Source organism: Copadichromis virginalis, linkage group LG8 (genome assembly GCF_057382275.1).
Source record: "Copadichromis virginalis isolate Kocher_CV1m ecotype Utaka linkage group LG8, C_Virginalis_male_GT1.1, whole genome shotgun sequence".
Lineage (NCBI taxonomy): Eukaryota > Metazoa > Chordata > Actinopteri > Cichliformes > Cichlidae > Copadichromis > Copadichromis virginalis.
In genome coordinates this window covers 24,450,361-24,461,378 of record NC_140625.1, presented here as the reverse complement: position 1 = coordinate 24,461,378, position 11,018 = coordinate 24,450,361, and the positions used below count along the sequence as shown (strand labels likewise).

The 11,018-nt window shown below is 40.8% G+C and overlaps 1 long non-coding RNA gene across 1 annotated transcript; it reads right to left on the bottom strand.

Annotated features, from left to right (window-relative positions):
- Positions 1 to 274: 274 nt before the first annotated feature.
- LOC146703483 (uncharacterized) lies at positions 275 to 891 on the bottom strand. The gene is made up of 2 exons (XR_014922099.1): positions 565 to 891; positions 275 to 482 (listed from the first exon to the last, which is right to left on the bottom strand). It is a non-coding gene; the product is annotated as an uncharacterized LOC146703483 (long non-coding RNA).
- Positions 892 to 11,018: the final 10,127 nt, after the last annotated feature.

Below are 11,018 nucleotides of genomic sequence, written 5' to 3'. Positions count from 1 at the left end.
TATTTTCTTGGCCTCATGATATGATAGACTTATGACCTCTTTCACTATCATACAGGAGAGACTAGGTCATATTTTTCAAGGTAACAGGCATTTTAACAAGGTTTTACCCTGGAGCACTGACATTAGATTTTCTCTTCCATGTTGCTTTAAGCTGAGCATACACTGTGCAATTTTTTCAGTCGCGCGATTCAGCTCCTGCTCAAACTGTACGATTGACTCGCAGAGGTTATGTCAGGGCTGATGGAAGGTATGGACTCAAGCGCGGAGCTCTGGGTTGAAGCAGACAGTGCGTTTATTTACAGTGCGTGAAAAATAGTCCTTAAACATCAATATATCCAACAATTGTCCTTTTTCTCAGTTCCCAGAAGTGGTGAAGGTGAGTTTTCCCGTGAGGTCTGTGTGCACTCCTTCCGTGTGAGCTCCTCCTCCCGAAAACACCAGTGAATCCTTTACTCCACTCCTCCGTCCCGTACTTCTCCAATCTGAAAGTCGAGCAAACACAACAACGGATGAGAAGGCTTGCCTGGCCATGCGGGTGACAAGATCACGCGCACACTTAGCTACCGAGCTCCGAGTACAATCCAGCGTCGACTGCCGTCTGGACACATCGTTAAATACCTCCGTCTAGTGAGGAAAGATTAGCGGCAGCTGGAGCCGAAGATTACACTTCCGGGTCAGAGATCGGCCTTTCTCACTCTCTCGGAGACGCCGTTCCTCGGCAGCCAGACCCGCAGAGTAGGGAGGGAGAGAGAAAGAGAGGAGGGCATACACACACATCACAAACAAACAAGCAGGTCGTCCGGGAAGACCGTCCGACCGTGACAGGTTAGAAGTTCGTAGGTCATTCAATTTTATTTATATAGCGCCAAATCACAACAAAAATCACCTCAAGGCGCTTCATAGATACAGAGAAAACCCCAGCAATCATATGAGCAAGCACTTTGGCGACAGTGGGAAGGAAAAACTCCCTTTTAACAGGAAGAAACCTCCAGCAGAACCAGGCTCAGGGAGGGGCGGGGCCATCTGCTGCGACCGGTTGGGATGAGAGAAGGAAGACCGGATAAAAGACATGCTGTGGAAGAGAGACAGATATTAATAACAGATATGATTCAATGCAGAGAGGTCTATTAACACATGTTGAGTGAGAAAGGTGACTGGAAAGGAAAAACGCAATGCATCATGGGAATCCCCCGGCAGCGTACGTCTATTGCAGCATAACTAAGGGAGGATTCAGGGTCACCTGGTCCAGCCCTAACTGTATGCTTTAGCAAAAAGGAATGTTTTAAGCCTAATCTTGAAAGTAGAGATAGTGTCTGTCTCCCGAATCCAAACTGGAAGCTGGTTCCACAGAAGAAGGGCCTGAAAACTGAAGGCTCTCCCTCCCATTCTACTTTTACATACTCTTGGAACAACAAGTAAGCCTGCAGTGCGAGAGTGAAGTGCTCTAATAGAGTGATATGGTACTACAAGGTCATTAAGATAAGATGGGGCCTGATTATTTAAGAGCTTCTATGTGAGGAGCAGGATTTTGAATTCAATTCTGGATTTAACAAGAAGCCAATGAAGGGAAGCCAAAACAGGAGAAATATGCTTTCTGTTTCTAGTCCCTGTCAGCACTCTTGCTGCAGCATTTTGGATTAGCTGAAGGCTTTTCAGAGAGTTTTTTGGACATCCTGATAATAATGAATTGCAGTAGTCCAGCCTGGAAGTAATAAATGCATGAACTAGTTTTTCAGCGTCACTCTGAGACAGGATATTTCTAACTTTAGAGATGTTGTGCAAATGGAAGAAAGCAGTCCTACATATTTGTTTAATATGTGCGTTGAAGCACATGTCTTGTCAAAAATTGTCATGATCCTGGGTCTTTTGACCCAGAGTTTATTTTGTTCATTAGGTTATCTAAGTTCATTTGGTTATTAGACTCCTTGTGTTTTCTTCCCCTGTATTTAAGTTTCCCCTCACCCTTCGTGTTTCATGCTGCGTGTCTTATGTTATCAAGTTTGTATTATCATGTCTGTCTCATGTTTCCTGTTTTATTTTGAAGGAGTTATGTGTTCTTTGTTCATTGTATTTAGTTTCACTTCCCTTGTCCCCTCATTAGGCTCATGTCAGTCAGCTGTTCCTCCATGTGTTCCCACTTCCCCTAATCACCTCCTGTGTATTTAAGTCCTCTGTTTTCAGTGTGTGATTGTCAGGTTGTCTGTTGTCCACGCCATGTTTCCCATGCTTCCAAGTTCCTTGTCTAGGTTTTTTCTTATTGTTTGTTTAGATTTCCCAGTTTAGGTTTGCCTTGTCCTTTGTTTGTACTTTTTTTTTTTACCAGCCATATTAAACGACTCGCTTTTTGTTAACATTCAAGTTTTGTTCCCTGTTCCTTGGAGTCTGCATTTTGGGTCCTTTTTTTCAATTCATACAGTCTGCCCTCGCCAGACTGTGACAAAAATAACTCCAAGGTTCCTCACAGATAATGCCATCCAGAGTAAGAATCTGGTTAGATACCATGTTTCTAAGATTTTCAGGGCCGAGTACAATAACCTCAGTTTTATCTGAATTAAGAAGCAGAAAGTTAGGGGCCATCCAGGTCTTTACGTCTTTAAGACATTCCTGCAGTTTAACTAATTGGTGTGTGTTATCTGGCTTCATGGATAGATTAAGCCGGGTGTCATCTGCATAGCAGTGAAAATGTATGCTATGTCTTCTAATGATGCTGTCTAGGGGAAGCATGTATAGTGTAAACAGAATTGGTCCTAGCACTGAACCCTGTGGAACACCATAATTGACCTTAGTGTGTGAAGAGGACTCTCCATTTACACGTACCAATTGGAGTCTGTTAGACAGATATGATACAAACCACTGCAGCACAGTACCTGTAATAGCATGTTCTAATCGCTCTAATAGAATATTATGGTCAACAGTATCGAATGTTGCACTAAGGTCTAGCAGGACAAGCACAGAGACAAGTCCACTGTCAGAGGCCTTAAGAAGATCATTTGTAATCTTCACTAAAGCTGTTTCTGCAGGGTCTCACACTATACAGCCCGATGCTCTGATGCGACCTGAGTGCTCACACTGTGTGTCCATAAAAATGAAGGTTATAACAGAAATAATGTTGCTCACTCTCCCGCTCTGTCTTTCACTCACACAGACACGCACACCACCACCATCAACTTTGCTAAATTGCTAATGAAAAAACATTGATCAGGCAGCTGTGATTGAGCAGCAATGTAAATCCAACTACTTTCACGGTTGTTGTGGTCGTGATAATTTTGTGAGGCCACATCGAAAAGGCTCAGATGAGCTTTCCAAAGTTCTACAAATGCCTCCATCACTTGTGCCCAGATCACACGCTGCACTGCTGTGCTACTCTGTCTTTTTCACCGACATTTATGTGTCTGCGCGTGCGCAGTGTGAGAAGCTGCGGTGACACCCTCACGACAGACCCTCAAACAGGTTTGAAATCCTCCCGACCAAGCGATTGATGATCGGGAGGTGGTGGTGAGGTGTTAATCGCTTCTCGTTACCCCACGTATACTACGCGATGCACGACGCACGATGAAGGCCAAAATCGGGCCGATCGCCAAAACGGTCGCACAACTGAAAAATCAGCTCAAAATGGGCCAAAAATCGCACAGTGTATGCCCAGCTTTACATTTCGGTGGTTGTTTTTCTCCATAAACAGGAGAAATATACCCCCATATGTCCTTTACCTCAATTGCTTGGGAATGTATAAACCTACTGATATAATTAGCTTCATGAGTCACTGATTGCATTAAAACATTTTTACAGCGATGCATTTAATGTATTCTCATGTTAACAAAGGCCTGTGGGAAAGAGCAGTGCAAAAAGGCAAGGGCACTTACTCTTTAGCTTCTATTTATGCTCATAGGTTTAATTGAATTTTCTGCAATAGCCCTGGCTTGCAGATATAAATTATGCCTCTCAATCGTTCAAGATAGCCAAAAAGACGGCCCCTGCTACAGATGTATGAAAGAGCAGGCAGGGGCAAGAGAAGGCCTAGATTTATGTGTGCATGGAAAAACATGACCCTGGGTCTCTGCTGCCTGTCAGCAGAGCATCTTTTCCATTACCTTGAGGATTCATAAGCACTATATTTCAGACAAGGGTCCTTTAATAAATTCAGGACAGACTCAAAAATCCCAGCAATTCCAATTCATTCTACTTTTTTTTTTTTTTTTTAATGCTGCAATTAAAATGTGTTTTGAGAACAACACTAGAATAGGAATCTGCACTCTCACAAGCAGGCTTTGATACAGCTGCCTCAAAAGACCCAATGTAAGTCGAATCATATCCTCTCGTCTTGTTTCCTGTAAGCCAAAAGGGCATACAGAAATGAGATTTTTAATCTCAATGAGATTTTTTTTACCTGGATAAATAAAGGATTAATAAAAAAATTATCTATTCTCATTAATACAACATGTTCATTCAGCCTGTTTTTTTTCCCAGGTTGTCAAAAACTGTTTGTTTTGTTTTTTGTAATTGTGTCGCAGATACTCACAAGGTGTACCTTGGCAATAGTGCAGCAGATCTCCCCTGACATAAAGGACCCTTGGCATCAAATTTAAGTGCTCTGGGTAAATGGAATGCAGGGCTGATCTATTTTTCTTAAACTACCTTTTTTGCCTAGATCACATCCAGTGAGTGGAAACAAAAGTAACAATCAATTAAAAACCAAAGATATGAAGTAATTGAAATAAGCACAAACCACAGTCTCAAATTGTCCAGGGGTTAAAGTAATAGTTGTCAGGTAGGGGGATGGAAAAATGAACTGTAGACTAGTGATGCACTAGGGCAGCGGTCCCCAACCCCTGGGGCTCGGGTGTGAAATTTTTTTCAAGGATTTTATCGTTAACTCGGTGTCCCTGGGTCTTTTCCCTTGTTGTAGTTGTATGTCTTATTTTGAAAGAAATATTTACGTGTTACCATAGCGACCAGAGAGCATTAACCTCCTAAGACCCGAACTCTTCCACGGCATGCATTTGTAATTTCTCTTTGATATTTGGGCTGATTGGGACCTGATGAATGTAAAAACAAAGAATTACCAGATTTTTTTTAACCTAATTATTGTTTCTAAGAAAAATAAGAGCCACATATGAGGATATTTGTTTAAAATTTCGATAGAACAGTAGCAGTATAATGTCCTCGAAAGTGGATATCAGGCCCTTGTAGAGCAAAATTGAGTATTTAGGTCTAAATAACCCAAAATGTGATGTCCACATATGTGGACGCCAGGTCCTAGGAGGTTAAGGGGCAAAAAGGAGGATGTTACTCTCAATGTTGTTGGTGCATTTCAGGAGGACGCCGCTAATAAAGTTACACAATTACACAGTTAATTTGTGTTTATTATTATGTTTACAAAATACCACAGCTTTTGTCTTGGTCGTATCGTTTCATTTGGTTGTTTTGACGGTCCGTGAAAATATTGTCTGACATTAAACAGATCCATGGCGCAAAAAAGGTTGGGGACCGCTGCACTATGAGGAAAGGGGAATACCTGCCAAATGATACCATATTGTGAGTCACAGTAGAGTTTTCTATAAGCTGACCTGAGCAGCTGCAGGATTTAAGAATAACAGCTCTTCATGCTTTTATCCAACCACATTCTAAAATATCAAAGAAGCTCATGCAACTTCTAAACAGAAGTTACATGAGCTAACACCACCAGCAAGAATAAAGGTGAATTTGACAGGCAGTATTAAAAAACATTAGCTTAAATCCAAATGCATGACTTCTACTCTTTACTTAACCTAACAGTGAACCATAAACACTGGAGACTACTTTGCATCAGTGGAGTCACAGCTGATGATAACTTGTTTGACTGGCTTGGAGTTGGACATGATTCATTACTATACATTTTTCCCTGCAGTTATTACCTAGTAAGTGCAGGTTGGTGGCATTTCTGGGGGTTAGCACTGTTGCCTAACAGAGTTCATCTCCACCATCTGACCACGGCCTTTCTGTGTGGAGTTTGCGTGTTCTTCCTGTGTTTATGTGGGTTCTGTCTAGGTTTCTCCCACAATCCAAAGACATACAGCTTGTAGAGTTAGCTTAATTGGTTATTCTAAATTGCACAAAGAGGTGAAAGTCTCTCTCTGTGTTAGCCCTGCTGGTGACCTTGTGTAGGGTGTTCTCAGCTTTTGTCCTATGGTAGCTGGGATAGGCTCCAGCATTCCAGAGACCCTGATAAAGATAAGCAGAAGAGCATGGATGTCCACTAAAGTAAACTAAGCGACTAATTCCATACAACTCCACTGTTTAATTAAAAACAATAAACTTTAAATTCCAAAGTTCATTTAATATTGATGAGAAATCATTATCTTTCAGAGGCATTTATGTCCTGTCCTGTCTTACATCTTTCTCCATGTCTATGAGCACAACTGCCAATTTTTTCTATCTCTCTCTCTAACAAGTGAAGTATCTAGAGGTTCCTATGATGTGTTCATACTTACTCAGCAAGTAAGTTTGTGTTTTGTGACATTTTAGAAATTGCATTTACCTGCCACTTCCTGAGTGGTAGATATTGTCACTTCCCTTCTGCAGCGCTATCTGTGTGCTAAAGAATAAAAACATAACTTTCTCTATGCATTAATAAATTACAGGGATGACTGGGGAAAATAGATGCATAGTGTACAAGCTGTACTTTTTAATTTCACAAAATGTCAGTTTTTGTAGTAGTAGTAGACATTACCTCTAGTGGCAGACATTAACCCTACTTTAATAAAGCATTGGCACCATTGTAAGAATGACAATGAAAGAGACAGGTTGAAACACATATAAAGAAATACTGTTGGATGCCAATAAATTGTGTAGTGAATGTTTTTCCATCTGCTACAATGTAGGAAATATTTTGTTGTGAAAGTAAGGACAAATGTCCAGGAGGCAAGACCCTAACACTCACCCCTTGGTGGAGTGGTATGGTCTTGTTCGGGTCCTCTACCAGATACCTGGGAGTTTCGTGCTTCTTTGCATTATCTTAACTGTTCTGAGGGCAGCGCTCTTCTGGACAGAAACCTCTGATGTTGTGCCTGGAATCTACTGGAGCCACTGTTACAGTTTACAGCTTCTAATGCCCCTATTATAAACTACTAAGACCACTTTATGTTTCACATTGTTTCCAATTGCTCAGTCCTGATATTTCTCTGTTTGCTCCTTCTTCCTAATGTTGTTGTCTGCTAGGAATTCCAAATCTATCACAACTTCTTCTATTTCTTGTGAGCTACCGGTATGTCTTGTTTGGCCAGCAGCTGATTGTTTTTTCTGGAACTTGAAGTCCCTTAAGACTTTAGCCCTGTTTTTCTCAACCACCTTTGGTGATGTCTCCCATCATCGCCATTGCCCGAGACTTGGGGACTTCTGGTCCATATACGACACAGATCTTTCTGTACACGATCCCATTCACTAGTATGTGCCTCCTATAGGTATGTAGTCCTAGCTTACATCTTACATCCTGCTGCTATCTTGTGAATAGTATGCAAATTGGGTCCTGCAGTCTGCTACAAAAGGTGGATTCTGTTCATGTGGACTTAACATTTTCAGTGGGAGAAAGTTTTTTCACTCATCCAAGTGACTTAGTCAGCTGAAAATTGTCCAGACTCACAGAATCAACCTTGTGGGATTTACTTACCTGGATGATTGTGCATGCATCAAGATACTTCTGTGGATCTTGCTCTGAGGACCTGCTTTTGCGTTGCCATTTTAGTCTCTATGCTGACTTTTAAGTAGGTCTTTTCTACCCATTGGCAGGATATCTCGATGTCACCCACTTTCTCTATCTATCAGTGGTGTGTCCCATTCAGGGCTTGGTCATCCATGATAGTTACTCTTCCTGTTCCTCAGTAGGATCTGTCTTCAGCTGCTTGAGGCCTCAACTCTGGGGCTCATCTACCTGATGTATTCACAGATGCCCCATGTTTCATCCTGGATTGTGGCTCAGACCTCATCCTTCCTCTTTTCATTGCTCATAGAGCCTCAGAGTAGTGGTGGTAAGGGTTCAAAATGTTCATTTAAGACATAACAATGAAGTGATAGATAAAGAGGTAAGATGCAGTATGGGTTAAAAAGACAATTTGTTAAAAGTATACAGTTAAAAGTATATAGTATATAGGGGAATATAGTTTTTTTTTCTTTTGTTATTATGTCTCTAAGGGTTCTGTGATCAATTCACTTTACTTTTCATGTACCATCCCATGGGTTACTTAAAGATGCCATAAGTTGGCACATGCTGCTCAGGAGGAACGTGACGCCCCTGAGAGGCAAGTGCTGCAGAATATATTCTCGCCATGGGTCCTAAATCTGGTGTCTGGCTCATGTTTCATCTCCTGGAGTGGACATGTCCATATGATGAGAAAGAAGACAATGCCTCCCTACCTACGCATACACACCTGAATTTATGGCCAGTACTTTTCCAGAGCAAGCTGACCCTAACTGTGCATGCACATTCCAACAAGACCACTTTGCGTTGTGAGGAGTTTTGTATCTTCTCATCAGTGGCATCTGTCTCCTGGCATCTGCCAGCTCATTGTTCCATGGTATCACTAATGGGGCTTATGTCTTGATAGCTTGGATCTTATTTGTAGTGTTCAGCTAGCTCCTCAGCACCTGTCTTACCTTCTGAAGGCAGTTGCTGACCATCGTCTGTGGGATATCTTCATTCCTGAGACTCATTGGATGGCTGTCTTTGTGATATTGACTATGCTGTTGTCTCTTTCTAGGTTCACCAGCCACTTCTCCCAGTGTTGTTTAGTTAGTCTAGTAGTACTTGCATTATTCCCTTGTATCTTAGATGGATGGATCTTTGAAGAGCAGGCTATTTATTCTACTGGTCTATGATTCACTGATCCCTTCAGCCTTTTGGAGTTGTGAGTTGTGTGGGTCTTTGTTTGGAATTTTTGGATTCTCTGTTATAGAAAACTTGTTGTACCTCTTTTTCTTCTAAGACCCCCCCCCCCCCCCCCTTGTCTATCTATTATATAAATAATCAGATCGATAGATCTATATCTATATATATCTTTGATTATCCATGGTCATATATATGTGGGTCTGTGTTCCACACACCATATACATTCACTTCCACACATACCAGTGTGTGGAATCTAATCATGTCTCAGTGTTCCTCAATAAAGTCTCCTCTGACAAACATGATGGAAAGCGACTCTGCTCCAGAGCAGGATACTCTGGAAATGACTCGAAGATAAAATATCGCCATTCCACTGAATGACTTGCCAATCCAAATTTAAAAAGTTAGTAGAGGCCAGGTTTATGTTGTACTCTTCATTGGGGCTATATTTCACACTCAAATACCCACAAACTTACACAAATGTACTGACTTCTTCCTTTCCAGTAAAGTATATGTGGCTCAATAACCTAATGATGAACTGAATCCTGGTCCTTCAGATTACCATTATATTAGAAATAAATAATTAACTCTACAGTTGTAAACTACCTCTTTTTGTGAGATAAATGTTATACCCATGTTAGACCCACGTTATAGTTTTGAACAGAGGGCTTTTGAAATAAAAGATCCTACTCACATGTTACACGACACTTGTAAATGTAATAAACATTTAATATGCTGTATGTTTGTTCTTTTCAGTGCCAAAATGCTGTTTGGAAGACTGGATCTAGATCATTTGACTTGGCATTGACTCCTAATTCACGTGCGCATTTTGAATAGTTTTTTCCCCCCGTTTTTTTTCTATTAACTGAGGTCCTTGCTGTGCTAATAGTATTTGAAAGGCCATGGTGAACACACAACTATCCTGTCATCACATTTGAGTTGCCAGGTTGGACTGAAAACATAGTATGTGTACAATGTAGCAGTCACAGGTATGCATACTCAAACTCCCTATGTCAAGAGCATGAAGGATCCACACTGAATAAAAAACAAAAGCTAATCATATATTGTGGCTTAACAACAAAAGTCCAAAAAGAAATATAAAAAAGTCCAACCAAAAGCATCCAAATAAAATGGAGACACAAAATACAAAAGAGGAAAGCAGGATAGGAAAGACTGAAGGCAATATAACTGAAACTACAGAGAAGACAGGATTATTTGTCCAGCAAGGGTTGCTTGGGAGTGAGATATGGGTAAAGACAATCAAGAAAATCAGAGAAGACAAAGTGAAACACACACCAGCAACGAAAGAAAACATGATACACATGATAAAAGACTATAGGAAGGAACAGAGAGGGAAACACTGAGTGAAAAAATAAACTATTAACTGAAAACAAGACATCACCCAAACACAGGACTGCAAACCTGAAACTCATCATTGCAAAAATGATGATGGAAAAATAAGAATAGCTGATGTCACAATAAGTGAATCTCTCAGTCTTCTAGAATAAAGGAATCAAAACAATTAATCCATACAACAAAACTTTGAACACTGGAATAACAGCAAAACCCAAACAGAAGCCAAAAATCCAATATATTATTAAGAATTCATACCCCCAGATAATGCGTTTGAGTTAAGCCAGCCTATAGTTCTTTGACACTTAAAAACAAACAAACAGTCTGCAGAACTCCATCAACAACAGCAAGGCTTGACATCCGTACATATATCCAGCCAAACATCCAACACTGACATTCACCCAACAGGCCTTATTTTAAAGCTGCTGATCCAAAGAGATCAATCCAGTTTAAGAACCAGCTTCACTATAAAACAGTAAGTGGTGGTCAGATGGTCAATAAGCCTTATAACTTAGCAAACTGATCTGTTTTAATGTCTTTGATCTGTGATTATTCTATGGAAATCCTAGAGGGGGTGGTGGGTTTTATCATTTGATTGTGTCAGTCACCATTTTTACAATGTTTACAATCTAAACTATATAGCATATTACTTTTTTTTTTTAAAGAAGCAACATCATCCCAACCATGTTGTGATGTTCAGTTAACGAAGCCCCAGCAATGCTAGCAGACAGGGTCTACATGCTGGTTGTGGTGATGCTTGAGCAGATGGCAGATGGAGACAAGGATGAGGCTGTCTGGTATTGGGTCACAT